At 46.8% G+C, this 13356-nt stretch overlaps 1 long non-coding RNA gene across 1 annotated transcript; it reads right to left on the reverse strand.

The window, feature by feature from the left end:
- Positions 1-6661: 6661 nt before the first annotated feature.
- Positions 6662-7628, reverse strand: LOC123066095 (uncharacterized). The gene is made up of 3 exons (XR_006431225.1): positions 7258-7628; positions 7107-7185; positions 6662-6967 (listed from the first exon to the last, which is right to left on the reverse strand). It is a non-coding gene; the product is annotated as an uncharacterized lncRNA (long non-coding RNA).
- Between the last annotated feature and the right edge of the window lie 5728 nt (positions 7629-13356).

A 13356-nucleotide genomic window follows, 5' to 3' on the forward strand; every position in this document is an offset into this window, starting at 1 on the left:
TCCTTATGCAGAATAGATCCATTTATTTGCTTATATAATTGTGAAACCTGTTACGTGTCTCCTTGTTTCTCTTTCAGAGTTGTATCTCTTACGCCAGGCAGAACTTTAGGGAAGATAGTGAGCCAAACCATCTTGAGGACAGCGAGATGACCCCAAGGTCATGTATTGATGAAGACAGTGAGTTGAAGCTACTCACCAGCAGGTGTGAGACAACCTCTGTGCAGTCGCTGCCTCAATCAGTTCGACTTCTTCAGTCTCAACTTAAAGAGGAAAGGCTTGCTTCAGCTCAGCTCCGACTTGAAGTCAAAGATGCAATGAAGATGTCAGAGGACTGCCGTGCGCACCATCATGCCTTAAATCTAGTGTTGATGCATCTATAGTTGACACAACTGAGGTCTACTCAGCTTCTTTAGCGGTTTGGGGGGACCGACCTGGCCAGGCCTAGTGCCTTCTGAAGTGCTCTCAGTTTTCTATATTCTTTTGTCAGCGCGTTTATTTGCACTGGTGGCGAACTGTGATGCCCAGTGGATGTAATATGTGTGATAGCCGTGATAGCCTCGTGTAAGTTGCTTGCTTATTTATTTCCTTGTTGTCTTGTTTATTTGTTTGCTTGTAGTCATTGCAGTTCTTTTTTCGTGGTTTGCTAGTGGCTGCAATAACCTATTTTTTAAAACTAGGCCACAATAACCATGGGCTAATATTTACTGTAGTGACACTGGGCCTCCTACGGGCCGTAGAAATAGTGAGCCTTCTATGGTCCATAGAAATAATGGGCCTTCTACGGGCCGTAGAAACAATGGGCCTTCTATGGGTCGTATCATCAATGGGCCTTATGCGGGCAGTATGATCGATTGGCCAAACATGGGCCAATAACAAGCCGCATTATGGCCGTAAACGGGCTAGAGTTGGAATCGTCCGTTCATGGGTCGACCATAACGGGCCATCGTTAGTAGGCCGTATTTCATGACGCTATGAAAACGGCCCAACATGTTAACGGACCACAAACGGGCCGACTGTAACCACGGGATGAATTTGGCTCATAAGCAGAAAATGACAGTAACGGGCCGTAAGTAAACGAATGCTGGAAATGAGCCCAAGAATAAATGGGCTCTGAGTAGGCCGAAAGATAACATGGGCTGGAAACGGCCCAATGGAATAACGGGCCCTTAATGGGTATAAAGTGATGCACTGTTCATTACGGGCCAGTTTCACCATGGGCCGTTAATGGGTGTAAAGTAATACACTGTTCATTATGGGCCAGTTTCACCACGGGCCGTTAATAGTCCAAGAGTTACATAGGGCCTCATATGGGCCGAAAGACGTCATGGGCCATACATGGGCCAGAAGTGAAAACAGGCTGGAATCATATTGGGTGGCCCAGATGATGCTACTGGGCCTAATTCGGATAGGGCGTAACGGGCCTTGGGTTAGCGGGCTGTAAATGGGCTATATGTGAACAGGCCGTTAACAAGCTTTACATGGGCTGGCCCACCACCTTTTGACCAAGTCAAACGGGGCGGCCTTTTCACAGGAATGGGCCTCTATTGGGCTGTGCCACGTGCCGACGTATCATAGGCGCCTTCTGTCCAATGAGTGGATGACATCTGTCCCAACGGTGAGCCGACACGTGTTTCCTCCAGCCAATGATGATTTTACACGTGGAAAATCCCCATTGGTCGGGGCTATTAACGGGTTATTGGATCCAAAACCCAACCCGATAGCTTAACGGCGTTCCATTATGGTGGATGCCACGTGTCGGTCACCCTTGACGAAAGCACTTCTGTGACGCACGATTTATCGTCATGGAAGTGGACACTTCCGTGATGATAATTTTGGTAATGTCATGGAACACTTCTACGACAGCACATGTATGACTATCTTGATTCTATCATAAAATCGTCATGGATGTACATGCATGACAAAAAATGCGACCTACTCTGACAAACACGTATCATCACGGAAGTGTATTTTTTTGTAGTGCCCCTACCCGAGATCCGCCGGTTTTGACACCGACATTGGTGCTTTCATTGAGAGTTCCTCTGTGTCGTCACCTTTAGGCCTGATGGCTCCTTCGTTCATCAACCACAACGCGGTCCAGGGTGAGACTTTTCTCCCCGGACAGATCTTCATATTCGGCGGCTTCAATGACAAACATCACCTCCGGGGGAGCCATGGCTCTAGGCCAAACTCTCCGGCTGGGAGGCTTCGTTATGACCGCCCGATCGGCTGTCGCGCCGACAATGACTTCTCAGGTCATTAGAAATGGCCTCCATGTTGATTTGGAATTTGCTGAATAGATGGACCCAATGGAGCTCTTATCCCTCAATAAGCTCTTGGATCGCATCGCCGCCCTGGGCGTCGCAACGGACTATGACCGGATGGGGCTTAAACCCGACTGTCGGTGTCAAAACCGGCGGATCTCGGGTAGGGGGTCCCAAACTGTGCGTCTAGGCGGATGGTAACAGGAGACAAGGGACACGATGTTTTTACCCAGGTTCGGGCCCTCTCGATGGAGGTAAAACCCTACTCCTGCTTGATTAATATTGATGATATGGGTAGTACAACAGTTGATCTACCACGAGATCAGAGAGGCTAAACCCTAGAAGCTAGCCTATGGTATGATTGTTGTTCGACCCATGGACTAAAACTCTCCGGTTTATATAGACACCGGAGAGGGCTAGGGTTACACAGAGTCGGTTACAATGGGAGGAGATCTTCATATCGAATCGCCAAGCTTGCCTTCCACGCCAAGGAAAGTCCTATCCGGACACGGGACGAAGTCTTCAATCTTGTATCTTCATAGTCCGGGAGTTCGGCCAAAGGTCATAGTCCGGCCATCCGGACACCCCCTAATCCAGGACTCCCTCAGTAGCCCCTGAACCAGGCTTCAATGACGACGAGTCCGGCACGCAAATTGTCTTCGGCATTGCAAGGCGGGTTCCTCCTCCGAATACTTCATAGAAGATGTTGAACACAAGGATAGTGTCCGACTCTGCAAAATAAGTTCCACATACCACCATAGAGAGAATAATATCTGCACAAATCTAATCTGCTGACGTATTCCACAGCGTGACATCACGCCACGGCCAAGCCTTTATTCGAATCGTTTTACTGTTCCACCTCAGCACGTTTAGCGAGGCGGTTTCCTCAGCACGTCTTGTCAAAGCAGAGATCGTGTCCCCTTATTCCGGGATTCTCATCAATACGAGCGTGGGTAACCCAACCGTGCATTTGGTATGACTTCCTAATTGAAAGTGAGTCCCAAACGGTTACAGGGAGGGCTCTTGGTATTCAACCTCTTTATAAAGAGACCAAGGCTCGACTCCTTTCTTTTCAATTCAATCAAATCCGCCCCTCGCCTCGAGTTCCAACACCCAAAGCTCCAGATTCAGGCGCTTCGGACCTTCGATGATGTCCGGCTCTGACCTCCAAGGCCGGTGGATGCCTTCCTCCATTACGGAAGAGGACGTGCAAAAGTTGAGAGATGCCAGGTATCTAACCGGCGAAATCTCGCATAGGCTGCTTGCTCAAGGGCAGGCTATTCCCACTCCCCAGCCCGGTGAGAGCGTGGTGTTCACATCTCACTTCCTTCGGGGGCTAGGCTTCCCGATTGATCCCTTTGTGAGGGGGCTCATGTTTTATTACGGGCTGGAATTTCACGACTTAGCTCCGCAGTCCATCCTCCAAATCTCATCGTTCGTTGTCGTGTGTGAGGCCTTCCTCCATATTACTCCTCACTTCGGATTGTGGCTTAGAACCTTCAAGGTAGAACCGAAGATGATCGAGGGGCAGCACGCTGAGTGCGGAGGGGCTACCATAAGCAAGATGGCCGACGCTCCATGGCCCGAGGGCTCTTTTCAAGAGGAGTTCGGCTTATGGCAACGGGACTGGTTTTACATCACAGCCCCCAGGGGCACCACATGGGTGGCGCCACCTGCTTTTCGCTCGGGTCTCCCACCACGGCTAGCGTCATGGGTCAATGAAGGGCTTATCTGGGGGCCGTCCAAAGACATGCCCTTGCTGCAGGGCCGCATTCGAGATCTCCTAGAAAGAGATATCAACTTGATCGTAGTGGCGCAGGTTATGCTGATTCGCCGCATGCTGCCCTGCAAACATCGCCCTCTCCGCCTGTGGGAATTTAATCCAGAGGGACCGCGAGTCCTCCAACATTTTATGGGCACGACGCCCGTGGAGATGTACAAATTGTTCTTCGGATCACAAGAAAGGTGTCCGGACTTGTCCGAGGACACAGCTCTGAGCTGCAATCGCCCGGATGCTCAAGTAAGTAGCCCCGTATTTGGACACGCCATCCGTATTTTTATCATAAAACTACCCTTAAAAGAGCTGTCCTTCGAACAGGAGTGGATAGCGAAAGCAAAGCTTATCAGGTGTCCGACCCCCCTGCCTGAGACCACGCCGGATCCCGTATTGACTAGGATGCTGAAGATTGCGCCTTTGGAAGAAGGCGAAGAGGGGAACCCAGGAGCTACCGCCTCCACGAAGGAGGCTGTCAGGAAGGGAGGAATCGAGAATTCCCCCAACCAGGGAAAGAAAAGGACCGCCTCTGACGACCCGGAGGCGATGGCCTCAAAGCGGGGGAAGAAATCTTCGTCAGAGGGTCCGGCGCCGGTGAATGCCCCGGCCGTATTGCGCCCCCGAGGGGATCAGCTCTCCACCAAGCCGTAAGTAAAGAGAGGGGTTCCAAAATGAGTGACATCCCTGTTTTATTTCTGAGGAAGATAACCAAAATATTGCCTTGCAGTTCGGATCTCAACCCTTCTCAGCAGAGCTCATCTTCAAGGGATCTTCGTCCGGAGATGATGGAGAGCGAAACGCCTCCCCCATCTATACCATCTTACGAGGCAGACGACCCCGAGGTGTCGTCTCGGAGGGTTTCTCCAAGTCCGGACCCTAAAAAAGGTCGTCAGACTAGTCCGGCACCCTCTGGTGCGCGGTCCGAGGGGCTGAAGGATCTGCTCGGGCGAGCGTCTATCTCAGAAGAACATCGTGTGTTGATGAACACGGTGATTGGAAGGATTTCGTCTGCGGAAAGCGGATTGTACGAGGCCGCCAGGAGTTTACTGACAGGCTTTGAGGTACATGAAAAGGTGTACCTTTTGGTAGAGCCACATATATAAAATGCGCCATGTATAAATAGTAGCCCCTGAGACTCTGTGTGTTGTCAAAAATGACGGCGCACAGAGGATCGTAATCCCAGGTATAATATGTCACCTTTTCTATGTAGGTGGCGAGGCGTTCGGTGGCTAGCAGATGTCGACATCGTGCTTGTAAATAAGCGGCTAGACGAGGCACAAGGTATGTAATGTCTCCAAAGACATCTGATAAGAGGAGCTCGATGCTCGTGCCTTATCTCTATCTCTACTATTATAGTGTAGCAGTTTTGAATTTGGATTTACCACTTCCCTCCGAGCTTCCCGCCAAAATGCTTTTGAGGTGCTTGGAGCCGTTGATTTCCCACATTAGGTTGGCATCTACCGTTCATCAATTGTCAGCGTTACGTATCCAACGGCTAGCATGCGCCGGATTCGCCTCTCCTGGAGTGAGTCGCAGGTCCACACTGAACCAGCTGCAGGAACCACCTAGAAGCTTTACGGTATTTCCCTTAAAAAACATAGAAGCTAGAAGGCTGTTCCAGAAACTTACCCGTCTGCGGTCTGGCCGGTCTCAATGGATGGATTTTTTTAGCTTGACCGAACCAGTACCTGTCTTATCACATTTTTCTAAAGGGTATGACGACTCAACCGCCGTAGGAGTACTATGATTTTGATGTAAAAAAAGGGGTACTACGATTCAGCCGTCGTAGAAAAAGGCTTTGACGCACCACTTTCCAGGATATTTCGCGGGCAATTAATCTCTACTCCTAATTTCCCAGTTGGTAGGTCGCGTTCCGGGTTTTATTTTCGTCCCACCTAACCCGGTCTATTTTGGTACTTCTTTGGTACTACTTCTCACCTCCCTCTCGATCGCGGAAAACCAAAAAAAACACCGAGATGGAGTCCCGCACCCGCACAACCTCCCGTTATTGTCATCTGAGATGAACGAAAAAAAACAGAAAAACCGCTGGCCATAGACCGGCGAAGATTAACCAGCGAAAAAAAACGGGATTGGTCTCGAACGAGTACTCGTGCCCTCGAGCGAGGTCTCGCGTGGTTCTTGCGAGTAACAAACGCAGACAGTGCCCTCCTTCGCCCGCCGCCGCCCATCGATCCTTCCCCTCCATCCCACCGCCTGACTCCATTGCTCCGGCGCTTGTCCTGTGCACAACTCCCCGTTGAGCGCTTCGTGGATCCGGCGCGGATCAAAACCGCCGGTATCCATCGCGCCGGCGCGGATCCCCTTCTGGACCTGAAGCTGGACAGGTCCAGGACATGGCGCCAGCGCCAACGGCGTACAAGATCCGCCCTCAGGTATCACACATCTGAAATTTACATCCAGATCTGAAATTTACATCTAGATCTGAAATTTACATCCATACACAAATACAATGGTATGAACCTACATAACAGACAGGTCCAGGACGTGGCGCCAGCGCCGACGGCGTACAAGATCTGCCCTCCAGGTATCACATATATGAAACTTACATACATATCTGGATTTTACATCCATACACAAATACAATGATATGGACGTACATAGCAGATCTGAAATTTACATGATTTCATATACACAGCCATCACATACACACTGCCAGCACATACACACAACCATCGCATACACACATTGGATACTTTGTCGTAGCCTGCCATCGCATACACACTGCCAGCACATACACACAGCCATCGCATACACACTTTGGATACTTTGTCGTAGCCTGCCGTCGCATACACACTGCCAGCACATACACAAAGCCATCACATACACACTTTGGATACTTTGTCGTAGCCTGGGTCCAGTTGGAGCACCATGATGCTTAGACGAAAGGTGGAGTAAGGAATATATTTGAACACTGTAAAAAATACAATGCATGGTGAGTAACCTTCTAGGATTAAGTGAACTGTTACTATCAAATAAAGCTGCTACTTATCAGAAGCTGACCAAATAGAAATGCAGACAGACTTAGTCAATTTATTAGCAATCTAAGTAACCTGAAGAAGTCCGGTAAGTAGAACAAGTCGGGCGGGAGGCACAAGCATGAGTGAATCTGCGAACTGTTGCACTCAAAATCTGCTTAAAGTTCAAGATAGAATAAAGTCGAGGAACTCAATGATTGACTGTTGATGCTTTGAATTAAAGTACCTTCAAGTTCATAATGTATTCATGCCTTCAAGTTCGCCATCTCTCTTGCGTTCATGTTGCATCTATTATATCCATCTGATCATCTCCCAGGCCTCAAAAACACCAGAGCTAGCGGTCATTTCATTTGCGAATGGGTAATGCAAGAAGCAAAGCCGGTGAACATGAACAAGAAGACGGCATAGCTACAGGTAGTGTTCACTGTACTATGAATACTAGCTTTTCTGCTAATATTGCGCTTCTTGCATAATGTATTGCAGATCAGACGAGCGTAAAACATGCTGAAGAATACAACGCAAACTTGATACCCGTTGATGAACAAGTAGATGCTATTCGTGCGATTGAACCCGGTATATAAAGTGTGAAAATACTGTGATGTGATGCCTGACATGCAAGTCTAACAATGACTTGTACCATGCTTAATGTCTTGCAGCACCTACGAGCGAGACAAACATGAAAGATGGTAATCCAGACATCATATCCATAGTTGCAGATGTTGATCCTTTTTACACGACGGAGACAGGTACATGATTGATTGCGTGCATACCAGACAAATATTGAAGTTGTATTCATGCTTACTATACTCTACAGATGGACCGGAAAGGGTAAGGCCTGGGTACCATGATGATGGTCAAACATTTGCACCTACGGCTAGCCTAACACTCGATCATGCTATTCATAACATGCAGCTACGAGATAATTCTCAAGGTATCCATAGGCATGATATCCACCTTCCCAACCGTCATTTTATTTGTTTTCTTATTTGTATTTATACATGCAGACGACACCGCTTCCGAACATCATGAAACTCTATCATTAAATAATGAATGCAAAAAATACGCGGATAATGCAAGGGAGTAGTACAATGCAAGGAAACGTGCAGCTTATCGGATTAAACGAAATGAGGATATTGTCAGCTTACAGAATGAGAATCAGCCGGTAGTTGCAAAATCTGGTGAGCTTGATGGACACTCTTAGTTTGATGTTGCTTAGTAGGTAATATTGTGCTTATATCCCGGTTAACAGAATATATGATGCACAATAATTTGCCACTTAGTAGATCATAGGGATCTTATCAACGCTCGTAGGCGGGCTGCTTATCGCAACAAGTTGTCAGATGATTTGGGTAACCAACAAGTCATTGGGAAGTCTGCCCGTCGCCAAACTCTATGTGATATCACAAATGTTCTCGAAGATAGGGAGAGAACTAAACCTAATGTCCAAGATGAAAATGCACTTTCCCTTCAATCATCAGGTAAGCTTAAAGAGTATTATATATGATATTCGTTATGTCAAAACCATTTAGCTGACATGTGTTTGGACAACTTTTGTTCACCTGACAACCCAGGTAACTCTAACTATACAACATTCTCGCATGATGCGTCAACGTTTTCTATTACAACTACGGGCCTTTCTGGTCTCGTTAATGAGAATGAAAGTCAAGGTGATCATATTTTGAGTACAAGTTCAACAAATTGCTCACATGTTTTTGTTATATTCTCTAATATTTGTGTTTGCCCCTAATGACATCTGATGCAGTAGCAGTCCATAATTACACCCAAGAAACAGAGGATAGAACGGAAGCAGAACGCAAGAGAGACCATAGAAACGCACTGAGAAGGGCCTCCTATGGGCGGAAAAAGCTACCTAATGTCCAAGATGAAATTGCAAAGACCCTTGTGTTAGCAGGTATGGTTCAAAATGTTTTTAACATTATAGTTGGTATCGTCTTAACCAATTAGCAGAATTTTGTTTGGTCAAATCTGGTTCTCCAGACAACCCAACCAGCTCGGAGTCATTTCCAAGTTCAAATACGGTGTCATCTGGAATCATCTGTGACACCGAGCATCAAGGTGATCATATTGTTCCTAATCATCCACCAATTTCATGGGCGTATCTATTTTATTCTCTAATATTCGGGAATGTAATCTTCTAAGACACCCAAGAAGCAGAGCTTAAAACAGATGAAGAACGCAAGATAGACCATAGAAACGCCCTGAGGAGGGCTTCCTATCGGCGGGAGAAACAATCTACCGTACAAGTTGAACATGCACACAACCTGCATTTATCAGGTATGCTATTAATGATTTAACCATTATGTTACGAACCATTTTTATCAATAAGCAATAATATGTCTGGATAACTTTTGTATGCAAGGCAACCACACTAGCTCTAACTATATATCATTCTCGGATGATGCGTCAGCATTTCCTGATTCAACTGAGGTCTCGACTGGGATCGTTAATGACATAGAGCTACAAGGTATTGTAATTTTGTTCTACTATAACAGAAATTCCTTCCATCTTAGTTGCATGCTTTTTTATTTTCGGTAATGTTTGTAATGGCTCCAGACGGGATCTTGAATGACATACAAGAAACAGAAGAAAGAACTGAAGTAGAACGCAAGAGAGACCATAGAAACGCCTTGCGGCGAGCTGCTTATTGGAGGAACAAGGATAAGCTTATCCAGGATCAAAACAAACATGCATCTGCTACTTCAGGTATGCGCTTACGTTTAGTATCTGTTTCTATGGCAGTCCCTGCTATTCTATATGTGACTCCTCAAAATCCGATAAATCAAAATTAACTAAATACGAATTGAACTTATTTTTGATCCAGACGACCAAAATAGCCCTAGCATTACAGAATTAATGAAAGAGGGAGCAACATGTCCCCCTTCAACTTTACACGCGTCTGTCATTCAGGACACTGTTCTAGCTAGGAGGCAGACTGACAATGAGCGGAAACGTAATTTAACAAACGATCAAAGGGAGGCGAAAAACGCAAGGAGCAGAGCATGCCATCAGAAGAGAAGTGACGAATTAACGTTGGAGGTCAGAGAAGTAATGAACGAAAAAAGACGCGAGAGGAGCGTGCAACGCTGCAAAATCATGTCGGCGAATGAGAAGGGGGAGTCAAGTGCACAGAGGAAGGCCAATTATGACCGAAGGAAAAAAACACCGTGCAAAGAATGCATCGCAATCCCCCAACAGACCTAGCAAACTCAGACTCCGAATGTCCCACATGCCCAAGCCGCGCATCACCCGTCTCCCAGGCCCAAAAGATGATTCATCTGATGACGATCCGGGGACGAATATGCCGACATACTCTGCCGGTGCCACTGGTAAGAATTTGCGGTTGTCAGTTTCTTAAGCTCATTCTCAGCATGTCGTTCTAACATGATTGTGTCCGTTGTCACTATCTGTATGACGACAATGCAAAAGACAATGATGTTTTCCAAAGCGGCACCATGCGTCATGAGCAGGAAGCACACAAATTGATTGATGAGGAGTACTACATGTTTTGCAACGAAGGTATTGCAAACCCTACACTATTGACACTTTGGAGCTATATTGTTGTCTCATTTATTTGTTGTTAGTGAATTGTACGTGATTTTGCAACAAATCCCCATAGGATCCGATAATGACATATTGGATGATGATGAGGAAGCGAGCAAGTCTACCGATAAACTTAGCGACATTGATCCATTTGACACTGTCTACTCAAACATTCTAGACAGCACTCACGTCCTGAAGCTCGATGAAAATTGCAAACACTGTACGGCCAGGAAGTTTGAATCTGAGACTGCCGGCTTCTGCTGTCGCAATGGCCAGATCCAGCTTAAGCAACCGGAACCAATCCCAGAGCTTGTGAGGCTATGGTCCAGCATGGATGCAGATTCGAGACATTTTCGGGAGAACATACGGTTCTTCAACGGGCATTTCGCCTTCACCACCCTTGGCGTCAGCCTTGATGAAAACTACACAAACATGAGGTCTGGGGTGTACACGTTCCGAGCTCATGGCACCATCTACCACAATGTCCATTCATTCGGGCCTAGCTCGCGTCCAGAACATCTGCAGTTCTACTTCTATGACGACGACCCTAACCTAGATCATCGTAAGGCGGCCACCAAGCAATTAGACCAAGATGTCGTGAAGAGGTTAGTAGACATACTCAAATAAAACCCATACTCCCAGCAATTTAGGAGTATGGGTGCACACAAAGACAACCTCGATGATTATAGGATAGACCTAAACACCGATAAGAGGCTGGACCAAAGAAGGTATAATAGACCGGTGTCCTCTGAGGTCGCTGCAATTTGGGTTGAGGGCACTGACCTAGCAAAAAGGTTTGACCGCAAGATAACACTTTGTGGTAACAACAACGAAAGGCATAGTATTCGTGTGAACTCAGGGGCATACGACCCGTTGTCTTATCCATTATTCTATCCAATGGGGGAGCTAGGTTGGCATCCGAAGCTACCCAAACGTAATGTTGATTGGAATGTTGTCCAAAATCCTCGTTTGTCTCATGATGATGAGGATGATGCAGGTATGTCGTATTGTGTCCCACTTTTTTAAAAATATCTTGTTGTTTTCTAAGATAATTCTCACGCGATCTAAATCAAACGTGTGCAGATGGGAATAGCAGGTTATGCGTATCCGTTAGAGACTACTACTGTTACATGTTGCAAACAAGGCCTGCAATCTTCAATCCAATTCTCTGTGGAGCACGCCTACTACAGCAATGGGCAGTTGACATGTACATTAAGATTGAGAGATGTCGGTTGAGGTGGTATAGGAAGAACCAGACGTAGATCCGTGCCGATCTGTATAAAGGAGTTGTTGATGCGATAACATCCGGGGAGACCCGAGCAAGCGCTGTTGGGAAGAGAATAGTTCTCCCTGGAACTTACCCAGGTGGCGATCGCGACATGAAGAAGAGACATATGGATGCCATGGCAATTGTCCATACATACGGGAAGCCTGGCATCTTCTTGACCATGACTTGCAACCCTAAATGGGAAGAGATAACAAATGAGTTGCTTCCCGGACAGACGGCGCAAGACCGACCTGATATTGTGGCTCGCGTGTTCTATGGCAAACTAGAGGCCATGAAAGATTTGTTGCTCAAGAAGATGGTCCTGGGTGTTGTTGTTGCTTATGTTTACGTAGTCGAGTTCCAGAAGAGAGGCCTCCCCCACGCACATTTTTTGTTGATCATGGATTCAAATTATAAGCTTCTTGTCCCAGAGCAGTATGACTGACTCATTTCCGCAGAGCTCCCAGACAAGCAGAAGTATCCGGAATTGTATGCAATGGTGGTAAAACATATGATGCACGGACCATGCGGTGCTCTCAACCTGAAGAATGTTTGCATGCAAGATAATGAATGCAAGTGCAGATACCCGCGGCCGTTCAATGAAAACACGATACAAGGCAAGGACTCATACCCAGTTTATCGTCATAAAGACGATGGTAAACACGCTAAGGTTCGAGGGAAAATGTTGGACAACCGATGGGTTGTGCCATATAACCCTTACCTTCTGCGGATGTTTAATTCCCACATCAACGTCAAGGTCTGCTCTAGCATAAAGGCTGTAAAATACATTTATAAGTACATTTATAAGGGCCATGATAAGGCTTCTTTCAGCATTGATCAGCTAGATGCTGATGGTAACATTGATGAGATCAAGAGATACGTTGACGCAAGATGGGTCACCCCTCCGAAGGCTATGTGGAGGATTTTTGGTTTCCCACTGTGTGCCAATTACCCGTCTGTCTTGCAGTTGCCTCTTCATCTCCCGAATATGCACAGGGTTACATTCAATGCACATGCTGACTTGAAGAATGTTGTATCCTCCGAGAATGCTTCAAAATCCATGTTAACAGAATATTTCAAGGCAAACGAAAAACACCCTTGGGCAAGGCATATATTGTACAAGGATTTCCCCGGAAGCTTCACGTGGGAGAAGAAAAGGAAGTTCTGGAAGATGCGGGTGTCGTGGATCTAAGTCTGACAGTAGAGTGGGGGGTAGGTATGGAGAGGCAAGGTTCTAGCTATGGAGAGGTTGTAAACACAAGAGATGTACGAGTTCAGGCCCTTCTCGGAGGAAGTAAAAGCCCTACGTCTCGGAGCCCGGAGGCGGTCGAGTGGATTATGTGTATATGGATTACAGGGTGCCCGCTGGGTGCTGTCGTGGATCTAAGTCTGACAGTAGAGTGGGGGTAGGTATGGAGAGGCAAGGTTCTAGCTATGGAGAGGTTGTAAACACAAGAGATGTACGAGTTCAGGCCCTTCTCGGAGGAAGTAAAAGTC

Source organism: Triticum aestivum, chromosome 3B (genome assembly GCF_018294505.1).
Source record: "Triticum aestivum cultivar Chinese Spring chromosome 3B, IWGSC CS RefSeq v2.1, whole genome shotgun sequence".
Taxonomy (NCBI): Eukaryota; Viridiplantae; Streptophyta; class Magnoliopsida; order Poales; family Poaceae; genus Triticum; species Triticum aestivum.